This window comes from Hyaena hyaena, unplaced genomic scaffold (assembly GCF_003009895.1).
Source record: "Hyaena hyaena isolate Hyena2069 unplaced genomic scaffold, ASM300989v1 scaffold_46, whole genome shotgun sequence".
Lineage (NCBI taxonomy): Eukaryota > Metazoa > Chordata > Mammalia > Carnivora > Hyaenidae > Hyaena > Hyaena hyaena.
In genome coordinates, this window is record NW_024080678.1 from 4,924,670 (window position 1) to 4,945,335 (window position 20,666).

General features: G+C 43.7%; 1 pseudogene; it reads left to right on the forward strand.

The window, feature by feature from the left end:
• LOC120230736 overlaps nucleotides 1-20,666 on the forward strand; it is an 89,481-nt pseudogene that overhangs the window by 32,107 nt on the left and 36,708 nt on the right.

Genomic DNA, 20,666 nt, shown 5'->3' on the forward strand with positions numbered 1-20,666 from the left:
ATTAGTCATTGTTCTATAACAGGCAGGGAGCCATAATGTATTAAACCAATTCCCATTCAATGGACATTGATATTTTCATTGCACAGAGTAAAGCAATGGTCATTTTCACAGATAAACTTTTGCCAACATCTGTGGGCTATTAGGATAACTTCCCCAATAGATAACTGTTGGGTCTAAGATATAAAAACCTATAAAGGTTTTGATATTTAAGGCCATATTGTCCTTCAGACAGATTGTCCCAACTATACTTTCACCAGCAGCATGTGATATTGCCCAGTTCCTCATAACCTTAAATCTTAAGTATTGTTTTAAAAACCATTTTCAAGGAGAAGCAAATGAATAGTAAACTCAGTTTTTAATCTGTCTTTCTTTGATTTTCTAATGTTGAATGTGTTTTCATATGACTATCCATCACGTGTGGTTCGTTTGTGAATGACCACTCTCCTCTTTAAGGCTATAGAAGCTTCCCCCAAATTTGAAGATGCTTAGATTCTCACGCATCCACCCTTCCAATGGTACCTCCTGGCTTTGCTCAGCCTCTAGATCAATGGTTCTCAGCCTTGACTACACATTACAATGACCTAGGGAGCCTTAAAAATATTGAAGCCTAGGACTTACCTCTGGAGTTATTTATTTAATTGGTGCAGAGGCAGCCTAGGTGTCAGTATTTATTTTTTTAAAGCTCCCATGTCATTTTAATTGCAAGGAGGCTGCAAACCATGGCTTCAGAGAGAGACCCTGCTAAAGCCATACTAATGAGCACCCAGACATGTAGGAAAATTTCCATCCATTAACATCCTCTCCTAGTGTAAAGCGCAAGAAGATGATAAGGATGCATGTGAAAGAGAGAGGTGAGGAGGGAAACAAATAAATTCAGCTCCACTCTGATTTCATTTGTTTAACACATTGGCTCAATAAATATTTGAACATCTACTATGATGATAACAGTACACACTTACTGAACATTTACTATAGGTCAGGCTCTCTTCTAAGCCGTTTACACATTTTCCCTCCAATAACCCTAGGAGGCAATTACTCTCTTTATTGAAGAGAGTTGAAACTGTGCCACTGAAACTAAGGCACAGAGAAGTTAAGTCATTTTCTCACAGTCACACAGCTACTAAATGGTAGAGGGAGGATTTGCACACAAACAAGCTAGCTCTGGAGTTCTGTATCATAATACTGCATTGCCAAACACTATGAAGTTGGTTGATATATCATAGTAAATTAAACAAGTAAGAGTTCCTGCTTGCACATAGCTTAAGGTTTGCCAGAGGATTAAGGAAATCAATAAATAAACACACAAGAGTTGAAGGAAAATTACAAGGCGCTATAAAAGCATATAGTCACATATTCATGTTCACAACAGCATTATTCGCAATAGCCAAAAGATGGACACCACCCAAGAGCCCATTCTTGAACGACTGGATGAAGAAGAGTGGTATCTACATACCTTGGAAATCAGTTAGCCTTAAAACAGAAGAAAATTCTGACAAATGCTACAACATGGATGAACCTTCAAGACATTATGCTAGTTAAAATAAGCCAGTCACTAAAGGACAAATAGTCTATCACTCAACTTATAGGAGAATAGAGTCGCCAAATTCTTAGAGACAGAAAGTATAATGGTGGTCGTCAGGGGCTGCGGGGAGAAGGGGATAGTGAGTTATTGTTCCATTTAGAAGATGAGAAGGTTCTGGAGATGGATGGTGGTGAGGGCCGCACCACAGTGTGAATGTACTTAATGCCACAGGACTGGCATACTTAAAAATGGTTAAGAAGGTGAATTTTGTTAGGCATCTTATACCACCATTTTTGAATAAACAAAAAAACAAACAAACAAGTAAGTTTCTGAAAGGATGTAACCAGAGGCCTCAAGTTAGACTTGGAAGGGAGTCAAGGAAGGTCTATATGACATTTCAACTCATATGTGGGAATCAGAAGGATCTGTTAGGTAACGAGTAGAGAGAAGCTCTCCTGAATGAAGAAATGGCATATACGCAAGGGCCCTGGAGCAGTGATTATGTGGAAGGTGAAGCCTAGTGAGTGAGGACAAGGTGGTGCAGGGTAAGGCCATGCAGGGCTTCACGGGCCAGACAAGGAGGTTGGAATTTATTCTAAATGCTTTGGAAAGCCACGTGAGGCACCTGGGTGGCTCAGTCGGTTAAGCGTCCGACTTTGGCTCAGGTCATGATCTCACAGTTTGTGAGTCTGAGCCCCGCATCAGGCTCTATGCTGACAGGGTGGAGCCTGCTTCGGATTCTGTGTCTCCCGTCTCTCTGCCCCTCCCCTGCTCACACTCTGTCTCTCTCTCAAGATTAAAAAAAAATTTTTAAATGCTTTGGGAAGCCAGAGATGGATACTGAACAGGGCTTTAACAAGATTTGCTTTATGTTTTATAAAGCTCCAACATTCTGCCTTAGAAGAGTGGCTTGGAGGAGGGCAAGTTAGAAATCAATCACCACAACGTGATGTCTGAGAAAACTGAGGTTCGGAGAGGTTAAGTAACTCACCAAAGGGTCACACAGCACACAACTCGCAGAACTCAGAACAAAGGTTCTTTGACTCCAGTGCCTGTATTCCTTACACTTTGTAGATTTAAAAGACAGACAGACAGACAGAGAGAAAGAAAGAAGAGAAATTAGAATATACAGGAAAGAAGATACCTCATAGTTGAGACCCTCTTGGGAGAGAGCAAAGGACTACTCTACTGTTTCTCCACAGATGTTTCATATTTATGGACTTGAAACCAAACAATTTGACTGTAAAAAGGGGTGGAGAAGGGAGAAAGACACACAGAGAAATGGAAAGGCGGAAAAGGAGAGAAAGGAGCACCCCAGGGACCCAGCCCCCTGGCTCCTCCCATCTAGGCCCTCTGACCCCGCAGCCCTGGTGGGCTCACCTAGCATGGATCAGGCGGTTCAGATCCCAGGGCCCGAAGGCCGGAAGGTGCCCAAGTAGCGGTGGAGGCCGTGCGAAGGCCGTGCGTGTGTTGGAGCAGACATACTCAGTAGGGCTCCGAGGCCCCCTGGCAGCTTCCCTGTGGGGAAACTGCAGGCACCAGGGCAAGCTTCTAAAATGTCGAGCCCTTGGGGTTTTGGAGCCTCATTAATTGCTTGGAAGATATGATTGGGAATAACAAAAAGGATTAATGAGCACATCTCTTGAAAAGTAAGAAAAGTCTCTGGCAGGGCTGAGTCCCCTCTCCCAAGATGAGGTCATTCACCAACAAGCGAAGAGCAAAACCCCAGTTTCCCGCAGCCTACTGGTCAGAAACATCTGATTCCTGGGCCCCTGTGCTGTCCTCTACGTGAAGCAGAAAAGGCAAATCCTTTGAAAAATAATTACAGTTTGTGTTAGAGATTTATACAAAACAATATCCAGGGGCTCAAAGACCCTATTTAGGTGAATGCACAACGTACAATCAATCTGAGAAGGTCAAAGCTGAGAGAGACCCCAAAAGTTTTTTGGACGACCTCTCATCTTAGAGGCAGGGAAAGGAAGTGACCTGTCCAAGCCACAGGAGCTTACTGGCCAACCATCCAGTACATTCTAGTACATTCTCCATGCCACTCTGCTCCACATTTGCATTGGACCCACAGCCCGGTGTCCACACCCATGCAGCTCCACACTGCATGAAATATTATCTCTGTTGATTTTGTCACCTCTCTTGAGAAGTAGAGGGGCCGACAGGACAAGACTGCATCCTCATTTGTCTTGAAAGTGTTCTAGGCCCTGGAGAATGGAGGCAGAATTAACAAAAATGGCTGCCCTTTGTCCCTTGCTGACTCTGTGCCGAACGCTGGGCGTGACCTCCGTCCCTTATCTTCTCATCACTCCTCACCCTAAACCTGTGAGGTCAGCCCTGTTATCACACTCCCTTCGCAAAGAGAGAAACTGAGGCTTGAGGACATTCAGTGATCTGTGGGGGTCACCAGTAAGCTCTTCTTACAAGCACCAGAGCAAGATTTAAGTCCAGAAAGTTGGACTCCGGAATCTACTTTCCTAACGCTCTACAATTTCTCTCTCCTTCTCCATCCCTGGCAAATGGACAAATGTCCATTTGACAAATGAGAACCAGAAGGCTGAGGCACTTGCCCAAGGGGACGCAGCAAATAAGTCATAAAGCGAGGTCCCCAAGCCAGTCCTTCAGCTGCAACTCTAGTGTTCCTCCCTCCATCCCTAACAGTCTGCACAACAGGAGCTTCTCAGTGAGGGAGGTGGCTGAATTTCACTATCCAGCGGCTATGATAGGAGCCCCGAAAGGATCTGCATCTGGAACGGAGGTGATGGGTGCACCGGAAAGGGCTCAGCTTTGAAAGGCGGACATGTCTGACTGAGTCCCTGATGCCTCACATGGGGCTGGCTGACTTTGAGATTAGTCTTGCTGTGCTTCAGTTCTTTCCTCAGTACCAAGGGGATGGTATGACCTCTCTCCAGAACTCTCGTATGACCCACGGGCTGCGATTTATTAGCATAGATAATACTCCAGATGCACACACATTATCTGAGCCTCGGTATAGCATGGTGTTTATCACGGACCACCACTTCCCAGCTGCATGACTTACGTCTATCTTTCTACCTTAGGTTTCCTTATCTATAAGCAGAGATAACAATAAAGCCTACCTCCTGATTCACCTCCTGGTGAATGCTACATGCGCTGTTTCAGGAGAAACATTTAGGGCAGCGCCCAGCACCCACTTACATGTGTGTTAGCTGTTGATTTTATTCCACATGTAGACAGCAGCTTTTGTTCAACCCTGTAAAGATCTAGAGTTTCGTGTCATTAGTTTTGCACATGTCTGTGGAAGGAAGGAGAAGCTTGCTGGAGGTGGGGAAGGAGAACAAGAGAGGAGAGGTGTGTGGAGAAACCGGAAGATGGTCTTCACTCTCCACGCAAGGTAGTCTGGCTGATGGGGGCTTGGACACTGAGCACATGCAAAGCCGCTTTGAGGGCCCAGCTGCAAAGTAAAGACTTGGAAAGGAGGCTTGTCTAGGGAGAAGGACTCTGCAGAGATATCTCAGTTCCCTTGAGAGCAGCCAGAAGTAGAGCTGAGAATCAAAATGGTGGCCAGCGCTGTAGGAGACGAAGCTGAATTTTCCCAATGGCTGGACGGGCACTGGCCAATGAATTGGAGAGTCGGCACAGAGGAGAGGTCACAGAGTGACCTTGGGGCCCTTGAGATCTGTCCTGTCGTCAGGCAGGGGAGGGGTATTGAGGTAGTAGACATTTGGACACAGCTGGGGATACTGAGCTAATGCGCGGATTACCCCGGTGAAGGTGCCCCAGAAACAATAGGAAGGCCCAAAAACTTTTCCACGAGGAGGGTTGAAAGTATTTTGATTAACCCGGACTCATGAAAAAATTCTGATCAGGGTCATGTCCCCTGGGTAACTGAGGCTATGCAGTGAATATGGGAAATTTTCATTCATTTGTGGGGAAACCAAGATATAACATTCCTTTTCTATAGCCCAAGTTGACACACTGAACATTTTTAAGCATGAGAGAAGCTGGAATCAGCAAAGGGCATTTTGACAGCACTGAAATTTATGTCTGGCTGGGAGGAGATAGTACCCCACACTTTTAAACAGTTTCGGTCAGAGGAAAAAAATGTAAAATTGGTCCCTCGCTAATGAGGCCTGATCTTCCTTTTATGGCGCTCTAGTATGCAATTAAGGTTAGCTTCGTGTAAACTGCCGGCACGCTCAGACTTTTAACAGCCTTATGTATGTCAGGAAAGGAAAATAAATAGTCCCCTGTTTGTGCTTTATGCGGGGAATTATGGAGATAAACAGCTTGGACCTGACAGGTGTGACTTCTTGCGGCTTAACGTGATGGATTTGTCAAAGGCAGCTGGAGCTGATAGCACCAAACTGTTGATGGAAATAAAGCATGGTGGAGATCCTGACAGTTATATAAACGCAAGAGCCAGGCAGGGTCTGACTTTTGACTGTGAGGCACTCAGCCATTCGGTGTTTGGGAGAGGGCGAGGAACTGGGACATGGAGATGAAGGAGACTAGTTTGCAGGGCAGGCAGACTCCTAAAGCTCCAGAGGAACCGAGACATGGGGACACTGAGGCCTAGAAAGTTCTAGAAACTGGGGCACCTGGGTGGCTCAGTCAGTTAAGTCCAACTCTTGTTTTCAGCTCGGGTCATGATCTCACGGTTGGTGAGAATGAGCCCCACGTCTCGCTCTGCACTGGTAGCTTGGAGCCTGCTTGAGATTCTCTCTTTCCCTCTGTCTCTGCCTCTTCCTGGCTGTGTTTCTCTCTCTCTCTCTCAAAATAAGTAAATAAACATTTGGGGGGAAAGAAAGAAAGAAAGAAAGAAAGAAAGAAAGAAAGAAAGAAAGAAAGAAAGAAAGAAAGGAAGGAAGGAAGGAAGGAAGGAAGGAAGGAAGGAAGGAAGGAAGGAAGGAAGGAAGGAAGGAAGGAAGGAAGGAACCTCTAGCAGCTACCTAGCTATTCAGGATTGGACCCCAGATCTTCTTCCTGTGCAGTTTCCTCCATTCTAAACTTCTTTCTAAGAACCTTGCAGATGTGAAGCTGAGTTTGGTCCTGCATTGGCCACCACCTCCTTGCCTCTGGTCACCTCCTCTTGGAATCCCCATTGTAATCCCGTTCTTCACCACTGCTAGACTTTTTCCAAATGCAGATCTGAACATGTCTCACAACCTCTCCCCATTTGAAACGCTCGGATGACTCCCCTCTGCTATCAGGATAAATACAAACCTGGTCCATGCCTTCTTCTCCAGCTTCATAATCCCTGTTTCCCACCCACCTAATCATTACACTCCAGTCATTCTGAAAAACCTGCTCTTTCCGCAGATGTAGGATTGCCAAATAAACTATGTGATGCTGGGTTAGATGTAAATTTCACAAAGATAATGACAAACTTTTAGTGTAAGTATGTCCCATGGCATATTCGGGACATATTAACCCTAAAATATTATTCGTTGTTTACCTGACATTCAAATTGAACTGGAAAGTCTACATTTTTATTTGCTAATCTAGCATCAACCTGGCAGCCTTACTCCAATTGGACCTGATTTTCCTCACCTCTGGGCCTTCTAATAATGTACCATCCATTAGCTAAGATGCCAAACCTTTTCACTGTCACTGTTTGGCTAACTCTGAGTTAAGGACATCAAAGTTTCATGTTCACCTTCATATTCTAACATTTTTGCTGGGCTGTGGCTACCAAGTCTGCAACTATACTCCCAAGCTCCTTGCATCCAGGTGGGCCCTATGACTAGATCTTACCTATGGAACGTGAGAGTAAACATGATGTCACTTTTGCACCAAAGTGGGTAAGAAGCAGGTGTATCTTTTCCTCCCTATTCTTTCACCTGACAGCTGGAAGTAAAGGACTCCAAGTCCTGGGAGTTGGTGGAACTGCAAGATAGAAGGAGTCTGGGTCCCCACATCACAGTGAAGAAGGTCACTCACAGACCAATCACATTGGCAGTAACATGGATGAGAAGAAAAATTCCATCATGAAGTCACTGAAGTGCGGGGGCTTGTTTGTTACAGCAGCTAGCATTATCTTAGCTAATTGCCCATTCTTTGGGTCTTAGCATTGATATCTCATCCACATAGACAGTTCCTCAAACTGGGTTAGGGACCCCTCTGACATGCCCCCATAACATGCAATCCATTCTTGCTTTGTGAGCAACACCTCCCACACAGTATTGTAAGAGACTTTTTCCTTGTCTTTATATATCTCCTACTGGACAAAATGTCTCTTGGAGGTAGGGACTGTCATTGTCTTGGCCACAGTTATATCTGCAAAGCATAGCACTGTCAAATGAATAACTAAGTAGTGTGTCTTCAATTGTGTTGGTCTATTTCCTGATTTTTAAAAATGAGGCAGTGGACAAGTGATTTCTGAGATCCCTCCTGAACATGTAATTCAGGAATTAGGAATGTAACTAAAATAAGAACCTGTGGGTTTTGCCTTCCCAGAACCCTATATTCTACTGGGGAATGACACTCCCTCCATTTCCACGGTTCTGATGGGCAAGAAATTATCATGATTCATGGCACCCACCCCTCCAACCTTTCGCTACCACAGACTAGCAGGTGGTGCACATGGGACTCTAGTGTCCCGCCCTCCTACAGCAGTGATTGGTCAGAGACTGGAACAAGACCCAATCCAGATTCTTCCCTTAGTTCATATACTCATGTTGAAACAGAGAAGCTGTTTTTTCTACTGGGGCTTGTGTGGTGGAAGTATGTGTATTCGTCACAATCTTGATCCATTATTAGAGAGGGCATGTCCCCAAAATGAAACTAACACACAAAGGAAATCAGAGTGAGAATGAAGAAAAAAACTAGAGCCCCAATAACATTTTCTAAGTTCCTGAACCCAGTTGTGCCTGAAGCTAACCATCTCTGGACTTCCTTCCCATTTACGTGAGCCAATAAGCTGATTTTGGCTCAAGCCAAATCTTAGATTCTGTCACTTACTCCCAGAAAAGTACTGACTAATATAAAAATAGCAGTTTTCTCAGTTTAGAGTACAATATCACCAGAATCACTCACTGGTTTTTTTTTTTTCTTGTTTTGCATAAAGAAGGTCTAAAATATATAAAATAAACTTTATTGAATTGGTTGGGATGAGTTAGCAATAGACAAAATGAGTGTCTTAATATTTAACACACAGCATAAAGTGTGTACCTGCACTATTGCTATGAAAGTGAATGAACTCAGAAACACTTTTCTAAAATTCAGTTTCATTCTGTAAGAACAAATTTAAAGAACAGTTAAATGATAGAATTTTAATGATTTGGAGAATTTTGTCAGTAAGCACTTGTTCTTTCCTTGTTTTCACACAGTAGTGGAGGAGAATAGCCTTTAGACAAAATTTCTAATGACACAGTGAAGCACCTGTAAGACAACGCCTCAATTACTAGATCTAAGCCCCTCCCTGTCCCCAGCAGAGCCCACTGACCCAAGAATAGAAATACCCTGTCGAGCTGGGGTAACTACCTTCCATCTACCTGGAAATTAAAGCTTAAACAGAGACATAGCCTGAGAAGTGGGGCTCTGGGTCACATGAAGAGCCCATCCAAGAGAGAACAGACATAACTCTTGCTTCTGTATTTCAGAAGATGTGCTTGGGGTGCCTGGGTGACTCAGTCAGTTGAGCATCTGATTTCCTTTCAGGTCATAATCTCACAGCTTGTGGGTTTGAGCCCCGTGTCAGACTCTGTGCTGACAGCTCAGAGCCTGGAGCCTGCTCCAGATTCTGTATCTCCCTTTCTCTCTCTCCCCTCCTCCCTCTCCCTCAAATTAATAAAATAAAATTTTTTAAAAAAAGACGTGCATGTTTCCTCTTCTCTGCTTCTTGATTGTCTATTTATTCCACCATTTCTGTGAGCTTACCAACATATGTTTCCTGAATGTTTTTTCTTTGCTTAGACACCACTGGGTGTTTTACTGACAATTAAAGGAACTTCACTAACTCACATGGGGTGAGGGAGAAGGATAGTTTAAAGTAGACACGAGCTATCACTGCCCCTGTGTCCATCACCTGTGCCTTCCTGCCAGCATCCTGCCCCTGACTGAAGCGCTCCTCCTCTGTCTGGGTTTTGAGGAGCAGCCCCCCTCCCACTCTCACCAACATCCTGAAACCCAAGCCCCCAACTCCCTTCAGACATGTAAAACTTTCCAGAGTTGCAACTTGCTACAGGGCATAAAACAGACATACCTGGGTTTCTCGCTTCCTAACATTCTCTCCAGTTTGTTTCCCTCCCTTGAGAACCTGGTGCCTCCTTAGATGCATCCAGATTCCCCTTCAGGTCACAGGACACCATGCGTCCCCTTGATCTTTTGTTCCTCTCCAAACTCTATCAGTAATTCAAAGCCAAGGAGAATAATCTGGAGGAGAGACACTTCTCTCCGTCTCTAGCCTCCTTCCAGGCATCTGGTGCTCCTCACACGGCTGAGGTGGACAGGCCGCGTGGAGACACACAAATAGCGACCAGGCTTCCTTTCGGGTGGTCTGCTGCTTGGTGTCCACTGTAGGCCAAGGAGCAATAACAACTGTCCAACAAGGAAGCCAACACATTCCTGGTGTAGACAGTGACAAAGCAGTCCCCCTGCGGCTGCCAGCACGCCCTGACTTCTTCCCACAGCATCACCCACTGGCTGCCAAGGAGGAGGAGGAACTGTCTTCACTGAGTAGATCACAGCGAGTTGGCCAACAAAACCTTCCAAAGGCTTTGTCCACACTTGGACAGTCATCTCAGCTGAGGAGCCAATCAATCTGTAAATGGGGAATCTCAGTCAGGCACCCTGGGGTTTGGAAAAGAAAAGGAACCAATGAACGGCCGACTGGCTGCCAGAACGTGCCCCGGAGCTGAAGTGGAGAAGAGGTTGGGGCAGCAGCCTCTTTCCTCCACCAAATGTTTGGAAAGCATTTCCTATCTTAAGGCCACTTTCCTGACTGTAAATTGAGATCGTTGGACTGGATCTTGGAATCGCAGAATATTGGAGAATGACTGGTGAGCTAACCCAGTCCTCGGTATCACAGATGCTCAGGTAAACTGAGACTGATTCATACGTTCAACGTATGTTTCTGGAGCCCTGCTCTGTGCCAGATGAAGTGAGAGATGCTAGGGATAAAACAAAAGTGTATGCAGCCCCTGCCTTCAAGGTGCTTACAGCGCACTGGGGAGACGGAGAGACGTTGATCGAGTAATCACATGAAGAAATACTTAGCACAAAGTGAGGAGTTCCGTGAAGAGGGCCTTCTTGTACTAAGAACATATTTCAGGCAAATCTGACCTAGTCAAATCAGCCCTACAGGGAAGTGCTTTCAGATATAAGAACTAAAGGAAAAGTGGGTTTTAACTAGACGAACAGGGGATGGTATGTGGAGGGGGAAAAGAGTCCAAGAGAAAGCATATACAAAGGTCCTGAGAAAGAAGAGAGCAGGAGATTTCCAGGAAATTGAAAGCAGCCGGTGTGTAGTGGGCCAGAACAGAGAAAGATAGGCAGACAGTGGAGCAGATGAGACCTGAGAGGAGCCAAAAGCCAGTCTGGGCAGGCCTGGGAAGGGTTTGTGTGGTATACAGAATTCTAAGATGGCGCACAAGGGGCACCTGGGTGGCTCAGTCAGTTAAGCGTCCGACTTATGCTCAGGTCATGATCACACGGTTCGTGGGTTTGAGCCCCACGTCGGACTCTGTGCTGACGGCTAGCTCAGAGCCTGGAGTCTGCTTCAGATTCTGTATCTCCCTCTCTCTCTAACCCTCCCCTGTTCACGCTGTCTCTCTCTCTCTCTCTCGCTCTCTCTCTCTCTCTCAGAAATAAATAAAACATTAAAAAAAAAACTAAACAAGATGGCCCTCGAGATTCCAATGGGCTGAAATCCTCTCCCGTTTAGTCTGAGTGGGCAAGACCCATGACTAGAATGGAATAGAACTCTCTAATTATGTTACATTAAATAGCAAGAGAGTTTTACAGATGTAATTAAGATTATTAATCAGTTGCCTCTGAAGTAATCAAAAGGGAGATGGTCCTGGAAGGGCCTGATGAAATCAGATGAGCTCTTAAGAGAGAGAAGCAGGTGCAGCAGACACCCCTCCTGCTGGCTTTCCAGAAAGCAACTGGCCATGTTGTGAGTTGCCTGTGTTCTAAGGACCCCCTGTGGCTCCATCTTGAGGGCAGCCTCTAGGAGCTGAGAGTAGCCTTTGGACGGCAAGAAAATGGGGGCCTCTGTCCTATCACTTCAAGCAAATGAATTCTGCCAACAACCTGCATGAGTTTGGAAGTGTAGATCCTGAGCTTCCGGTGAGGCCTCAGCCCCAGACAACACTTTGATTTCTGCCTTGTGAAATCCTGAATGTTACCCTGCACTCAGACTTCTCACCAGGAGAAACAGTGAGATAATAAATGGATTTTAAGGGGGCGCCAGGGTGGCTCAGTCCGTTGAATGTCCAACTTCAGTTCAAGTCATGATCTCACGCCCTGTGGGTTCGAGCCTCGCGTCGGGCTCTGTGCTGTCAGCTCAGAGCGTGGAGCCTGCTTCAGATTCTGTGTCTTCCTCTCGCTCTGCCCCTCCCACACTCATGCTCACTCTCTCTCTCTCTCAAAAAACTAAATAAACATTAATAAATAAATAAATAAATAAATAAATAAATAAGTCTTAGGTCCCTAGGTTAGTGGTAGTTTGTTGTGTTGCAATAGAAACTAATAAGGCTTTTAGGGGCGCCTGGGTGGCTTAGTCGGTTGAGCGTCCGACTTTCGCTTGGGCCATGATCTCGCGGTTCGTGGGTTCGAGCCCCGCGTCGGGCTCTGTGCTGACTGCCAGCTCGGAGCCTGGAGCCTGTTTCAGAGTCTGTGACTCCCTCTCTCTCTGACCCTCCCCTGCTCACGCTGTCTCTCTCTCTCTCTCTCTCTCTCTCTCCTAGAAATAAAAAAAAAAAAAAAAGAAACTAATAAGGCTTTTGAAGATTTTGCTATTTACCTTTAGAGCATCAGGATGTCACTGAAAATTTTGAGGGAGGACACAAGAAGGGAAAACATAATCCCATTGGGTTTCTGAAGATCCCTGGTGCTGCTGTGTGAAGAACCAATTGGAAAGACAGGATCTCAGTAAGGAGGCAACAGGTGAAGGTGGATCTGGTGATGGGGATGGTGTTGGTCATAGGAACAGGCAGATAGAGGATGTAACTAGACAGTAAAAGCAGAAAACCTTCAGATTTATACTGAAATGTTTGCTTCAAGGTAATCCAGAGGGTAGGTAGGAGGAGAGATGTAACAAAATTTGCCACGTTTTCATAATTTTGCAAGCTAAGTGATAGGTATATCAGGTTTACTATACTATAATCTCTATTTTGTGTCCATAGAAATATACTGATTTTAAATTGAAATATATACACAGTGAAACACACAAATCTTAGGCACACAGTTTGATGAATTTTGACACAAGCATGGGCTTACATGACGCACACCCCCTGTCACCTCAGGAGAACTCCCTCCACCCTCACCCAGCTAATGAGGCAATTACTGTTGTTCCGATGTCTATCATCATAGATTTGAGAACTCTTATGAATGGAATCACACGACACATTCTCTTTTGAGTTTTGTGAGATTCACCTATGCTGTTACGTCTTCATTCCTTATGATTACTTTTTACTCCACTGTATAAATATGTTAGTTGGCTTCATTTTTCTATCAATGGACAGACATACGGTTTATTTTCTTACTTAGGCAATTATGAATAAAGCAGCTCTGGAATATGTTTGCACAAGTTTTAGTTTCTCTTGAGTGGGTTTTCTGGTAAACGTGTGTTTAATTTTATAACAAACCACTGCAGAGGATGCCAAAGTGGAGGTAACGTTTTATTCTCTCACCAGTATGTAAGAGTTCCAGCTGCTTCTTTCTAGAGTACCAGAAGAAAGCAGACTGGAGAAGAGAGAGCTTCGCCTTGTGCTGGCCCCACTGCCACAGCCAGAGAGCTCCTGACGTCACCTGCTGACAGACAGTGAGACTTGGGTGTGTGGGCGCTAGGCAACAGTGGAAGAGAATGCTGCTCTGCAACAACCACTGGAAAACATGGAAGAATAAACGGATGTTATCAAGATTTCAGGGACAGGGGGCGCCTGGGTGGCTCAGTTCGTTAAGCATCCGACTTGTCATGATCTCACAGCTCACAACTCATGAGTTCAAGCCCCGAATCCTGCTCTCTGCTGTCAGCACAGAGCCCACTTCAGCTGCCCTGTCTCCTTCTCTTCCTCTGCTCCTCCCCTGTTCTCTCTCCCCCGCATCCCCGGTCTCTCTCAAAAATAAATAAACATTAAAAAAAAAAAGATTACAGGAGACAGTGTAGAGACCCATTAGTGGTTGTTTACTATGAATTTACAGTGGTCCCATGCTACCTCGTTATGTCACTTGAATTTTGGCACAAAGAAACTAAATGTTTGGATTCATCTGAGGTCCGGGTGAGATCCGTAGGCGAGATGAAAAACAGAGGGACAGGAGCGGGATGGAAATGACGAGCTAAGGCACATTCGCCGGCTGAGGTTCTATATTAGGAGTCACCTTGAGACTGTAGGTAAAAGATGCCAGCAACAACGGAGGATTCGACAAGAGAGAAATTTAGTTCTGACCCGCAGAAAAGAAGTTGGAAGTAGCTGCGGGTCTGTGTCCTTGGTGTGTGTTGTCGCTATGAAAAGGGGTGCATGTAAGTAAACACTTTCTGGAGGGCAGGATTCACCTCAACGTGATAAAGGCCATGCGTGAAAAGCTGCAGCTAACATCAGACTCAACGGTGAAAAACTGAAAGCTTTTCCTTTAAGGTCAAAAACAGAACCAAGATGCCCACTCTTGCCACTTCTATTCAGCACAGTGCTAGTCATCCTAGCCAGAGCAATCAGGAAAAAAATAAATAAACAAAAATCATCTGAGTCAGGAAGGAAGAAGCAAAATTTTCTCTTTGTAGATGGTCTGATCTTATATGTAGAAAACGCCAAAGACTCCATACACAAAAAATGGTTATAACTGATAAACCAACTGTAAAGTTGCAGGGTAAATCAGCATACAAAAATTAATTGTGTTTCTATATAGTAACAACAAACTACTAAAAATTAAGAAAACAGTCCCATGTTTCATAGCATCCAGAAGAATGAAATATGTAAGAATAAGTTTGACTAAGGAGGTAAAATCTTATGCACTGAAACCTAAAAAACATTGATGAAAGAAATTAAAGAAGATGCAAATAAATGAAAAGAAGTCCTGTGTTCATGGATTAGAAGATTTAATATTGTTAGGATGTTCATACTACCCAAAGCACTCTACAGATCCAGTCCCCATTATGTATCAAAAGTTAAATGTCTTTCTTGATAACCAGAAGTCCCCATTTTGGAACTTATCCTGTGGAAATAATCATGTAAGGATATAAAGATGTATGATCACCATAGAATGTTTTAGAATGGGGAGAAATTGCAATCTAAATGTCCATTACATGGTACAATGGGATATTACATAGTCATTAACATGTTTACGAAGTTCTGTATTAACATATTAAAATACTCACAACAAATTAATGATAAAGTAGCGATTACAGAATACAGTCTACAGTACATTCCCACTTATGTAAATTTAATATCTCTGTATAGGAATAATTGCTCAGCCACCCAATTCCTGAAATTCTGGGTGGTGGGATTTGTGATTTCTTCCTTATAATTTTCCATGATTTCTGTTCTCTTGTGATAAGGAGCAAGAGTTTGTTTTATAATCAAGTAAAAAAAAACCTGAAGTGCTTTCATTCCGGAGTGAGCATGCGAGTGACCGAACAAGTGGAATGGCCTCCACACGGTGCACAACTGGAATGTGACTCTCGGCCAGAATAGCCCTGTACGGTAATGGTGCATGACAGTGTCACGCATGCAGAGGAGGGGACCACTGGTGAGACTGGCCAGATCTCGAATCTACCTTCCCTCCAGCTCCACTCACCTCTGCCCTAGTTCAGCATCAGATTCCTCATTTGTAAAACCGCAGTTTTCTTTAGTAACTAGCCTGTAATCATGGAGATAACAGGTGGCAAACACCTGAACTTGAACCCAGATAGCTGACCCGGAAGCTATGCACTACTGCTCCCCTAAACAACCCTGACTCTGCCCAGGAGTGCTGACCAGCCTCACTCTGGCTCCTTCCCTCAGGGTCTTCCAGATTTCTATCACAACCCCTGAAGACTTTGTTGCAATCCTATCTTTATTATCAGCCATTTGCTTTAGACTTATGCAGTCACATGTGGCTATTGACGTTGAAATTAATCAAAATTAAAAGACATTTTGAGAGGAGGCAAGATGGTGGAGAAGTAGGGAGCTCCGTACATTTCACTCGCCCCCATCTTTCAAACGGAGAACACCTGAAGCCATAGGAACCTTTACCGAATCCAGGAGTTGGGGAGGAAAAGGAGACAGAGTCCGCTGAGAAAACCTTATAGCGTGAGTGCAAACTGGGGAAGATAAAATCGGGCTGGGACCAGAGACACAGAGCGAGGGGAGGGAGCCCCCCTCATGGGCAGCCACGGTGAGTCTAGGGGAAAAGAAAGAGTGGCTGAAACTGCTCAAGAAACTGTCCCTGTCGCTGGAGAAGAGAGCCCTCCCATCCCCCGCTCGGGACACAGAGGGATCTGGTTTCCTGGTGTCCAGCTGACACTGAGTGGGACGCACTGGTCCCAGGTGATGCCGGGAGAAACCGCCCCTCTGCTCGCCAGCTCCACCCTGAGGGGAAGCCTCTCTGCCACTCTTCTAACTAGGCTCGATCCCCAGTGAGGAGGCGACAGGCGTGAAACTGCTCGGAGGGACTCACCCTGCGAGTTTATTTCCGGCGGGTATCAATGGGGGCGCGGACTAAGACCTGGCAACGAGGCCTGGCTTGGGACATAGAGCACAGCCCACCTTGGCTATGCCCATGGCACAAGAAGATCAGACCCAAAAGAGTGACTTGCAACGCTTGATTCTAGAAGGGACAGGGGTGCAACCATTTTTCTCCCCACAACCACCAAGGCAGGACCTCAGGGAGCTGCCCCATCGCAGGACTGAACGGAGTGGAGGCTAAGACCGCCTACACCAAACCATGCCTATCCCCGCTAGAGAGCTGCTTTTTTTTTTTTTTTTTTACTGGAGCCCGGGGCAAGACCAACATGGATGCACTGCCCTGATTAATTCTAGATCAATTCTTTCTATTCAGATATATTTCCCCTTGTCTCATTTGTAACCCTCCACTCTGCTGGACTGGGTACTCTGGTCACTGGTTTCCTTAAATAGTCACATTTAATTCATTCTCTAGATGTATATTCTACACCTCCACCACTACCTTTCTATCTCTGTCTGGAGAATCAGACTATATAGTTTCTCTGAGTAACATTGTCTTCGTTTCTTTCTCCTCACCTCTTACCATATTCTCCTCTTTCTCTCTTTGAATTCAGCCTCTTAGTCTCTTTGCCTGGTCATTTCTCTTCCAATTTCACTTCTTCCTCGCCCTGTCATTTATCTCTTTGTATATGCTCTTCCATCAGCACTGCATACAGCCGGCTCTTTATTTGTAGCTGGGAATTCTGGTTTTATGCTTGTAGATTGTCTTTTCTCTTTTGGGTTTTTTTTTCTTTTTTTCTTTTCTTTTCTTCTTTTTTCTTTTTTTATTTTTCTTTTTATTATTTCTTTTTCCTCCTTCCTCTTTTTTTCTCCTTTTTTTTCTTTCTTTTTCTTTTTCCCTTTCAGTTTGTGTGTTTGTTGGATTTGTCTGTGTGTTCGTGTGCCTTTGTTCCCTCTGTGTTTGTTTGTCTCCTTTCTTTTCCAGGGATAACTCAAGAAACAAACCAAAGTACACATGGTGGAGAGTCCCAAATACCACTACGAGTAGAGAAATAAAATAACCAAAGTCTCAACAAGAGAGACCAAGAGACACCATTCAAAGCACACTTCCTGAATGGACAGGCCCTGGACAGTCAAAGGACCTTCTTTAATACAGCAGTACTCACAGGTGCAGAGTGCATAACAAGCTTTTAAAACTAACAAGAGACAGAAAGCTAACCAAAATGATGAAATGGAACTCTCCTCTAAAGAAATTCCAGGAAGAAATGACAGCTAAGGAACTGCTCAAAACAGATATAAGCAAAATAACTGAACAAGAATTTAGAACAATAGTCATAAAATTAATCACTGGGTTTGAAAAAGGCATGGAGGACATTAGAGAAACTACTGCTACAAAGACTATGGAGCTTAAAAATAGTTGTGATGAATTTAAAAATGCTATAAATGAGATGCATAATAAAATGGAGGTGTCCAATGCACAGATTGAAGAGGCAGAAAGGAGAATAAGTGATTTAAAAGACACAATTACAGAAAAAGAGGAAGCTGAGAAAAAGAGAGATAAACTGATCCAGGAACATGAAAGGAGAGTTCAAGAGCTGAGCGATACAATCAAATGGAACAATTTCTGTATCATAGGAATTCCAGAGGAGGAAGAGAGAGAGAAAGGCACTGAAGGAGTCCTTGAACAAATTATAGCAGAGAACTTCCCCAATCTGGAGAAGGAAACAGACATTGAAATCCAAGAGGCACAGAGAACTCCCCTCAGATGTAACTTGAATCAATCTTCTGCATGTCATATCATAGCGAAAGTGGCAAAATATAAGGACAAAGAGAGAATTCTGAAAGCAGCTAGGGATAAAAGGGCCCTAACATACAAAGAGAAACCTATCAGAGTGGTTACAAACCTATCTACTGAAACTTGACAGGCCAGAAAAGAATGGCAGGAAATCTTCAATGTGATGAACAGAAAAAAATATGCAGCTAAGAATCCTCTATCCAGCAAGCCTGTCATTCAGATAGAAGGAGAGATAAAAGTCTTTCCAAATAAATAAAAATGGAAAGAATTCGACACCAGTAAGCCAGCCCTACAAGAAATCCTGAGGGAGACTCTATGAGGGAAATGTTGCAAGGAATGCAAAGTACTAGAGACACCACCACAAGCATGAATCCTACAAAGAACACAATGAATCTAAACCCATATTTTTCAATAATAACACTGAATGTAAATGGACAAAATGCCCCAATCAAAAGACATAGGGTAGCAGAAGGGATAAAAAAAAAAAAAAAAAACCCATCTATTTGCTGTCTACAGGAAATTCATTTTAGACCTGAGGACACCTTCAGATCGAAAGTAAGGGGATGGAGAAATATCTATCATGCTACTGGAAGTCAAAAGAAAGCTGGGAGTAGGTATACTTATATCAGACAAACTGGACTTTAAAGTAAAGGCAGTAACAAGGGATGAAGAAGGGCATTATATAATAATTACAGGGCCTATCCATCAGGAAGTGCTAACAATTATAAATGTCTACGCAGCAAATATGGGAGCACCTAAATACATAAAACAATTAATCACAAACAGAAACAATCTTATGGATAAGAATGTACTAATAGCAGGGGACTTTAATACTCCACTTACAGCAATGGATAGATCAACTAGACAGAAAAATCACTAAAGAAACAATGGACTTCAATGACACATTGGACCAGATGGATTTGACAGATATATTTAGAACTCTACATCCTGAGGCCATGGAATTCACTTTCTTCTCAAGCGCACATGGCACATTCGCCCAGATCACATCCTGAGACATAAAGCAGCCCTCAATAAATATAAAAGAACTGAGCTCATACCATGCACACTTTCAGATCACAATGCTATGAAACTTGAAATCAATCACAGGAAGAAGTCTAGAAAACCCCCCAAAACATGGAGGCTAAAGAACACCCTACTAAAGAACGAACGGGCCAATCAGGCAATTAGAGAAGAAATTTAAAAATATATGGAAACAAATGAAAATGAGAACAAAACAATCCAAACTCTATGGGATGTGACGAAAACAGTCCTAAGAGGAAAGTACATTGCACTCCGGGCCTATTTGAAGAAATGAGAAAAAGCGCAAGTGCAAAATCTAACAGCGCACCTAAAGCAACTAGAGAGAGAGCAACAAGAGGACCCCAAACCCAGTAGAAGAAGAGAAATAATAAAAATCAGGGCAAAAATAAACAATATAGAAACCAAAGAAACAGTCGAACAGATCCATGAAACCAAGAATTGGTTTTTTGAAAAAATAAACAAAATTGGCAAACCTCTAGCCAGGCTTCTCAAAAAGAAAAGGCAGAGCATCCAAATAGACAAAATCATGAATGAAAATGGGCTTATTACAACCAACCCCTCAGAAATACAAGCAATTATCAGGGAATACTATGACAAATTATATGCCAACAAATTGGACAACTTAGAAGAACTGGACAAATTCCTAAACACACACTCACTACCAAAATTCACATGGGAAGAGATAGAAAACCTGAACAGACCCATAACGAGTGAAGAAATTGAATCAGTTATCAAAAATATCCCAACAAATAAGAGTCCTGGGCCAGATGGCTTCCCTGGGGAATTCTACCAGACGTTTAAATCAGAGTTAATACCCATTCTTCTCAAGCTATTCCAAAACATTGAAATCGAAGGAAAACTCCCGGACTCATTTTATGATGCCAGCATCACTTTGATTCCCAAGCCAGACAGAGACCCAGCAAAAAAAGAGAACTACAGGCCAATATCCTTGATGAATATGGATGCGAAAATTCTCAACAATATACTTGCAAATCGAATTCAACAGCACATAAAAAGAATTATCCACCAAGATCAAATGGGATTCATTCCTGGGTTACAGGGCTGGTTCAATATTCGCAAATCAATCAATGTGATACATCACATTAACAAAAGAAATGATAAAAACCATATGATCTTGTCGATAGATGCAGAAAAAACATTTGACAAAATACAGCATTCCTGGAAACTAACCATAGAACTCCCCTATGACCCAGCAATAGCACTGCTAGGAATTTACCCAAGGGATACAGAAATGCTGATGCACAGGAGCACATGTACCCCAATGTTCATAGCAGCACTCTCAACAATAGCTAAAACATGGAAAGAGTCTAAGTGTCCATCAACAGATGAATGGATCAAGAAGATGTGGTTTATCTATACCATGGAATACTCCATGGCAATGAGAAAGAATGAAATCTGGCCATGTGTAGCAACATGGATGGACCTTGAGGGTGTTATGCTGAGCGAAATAAGTCAGGCAGAGAAGGACAGCTACCAT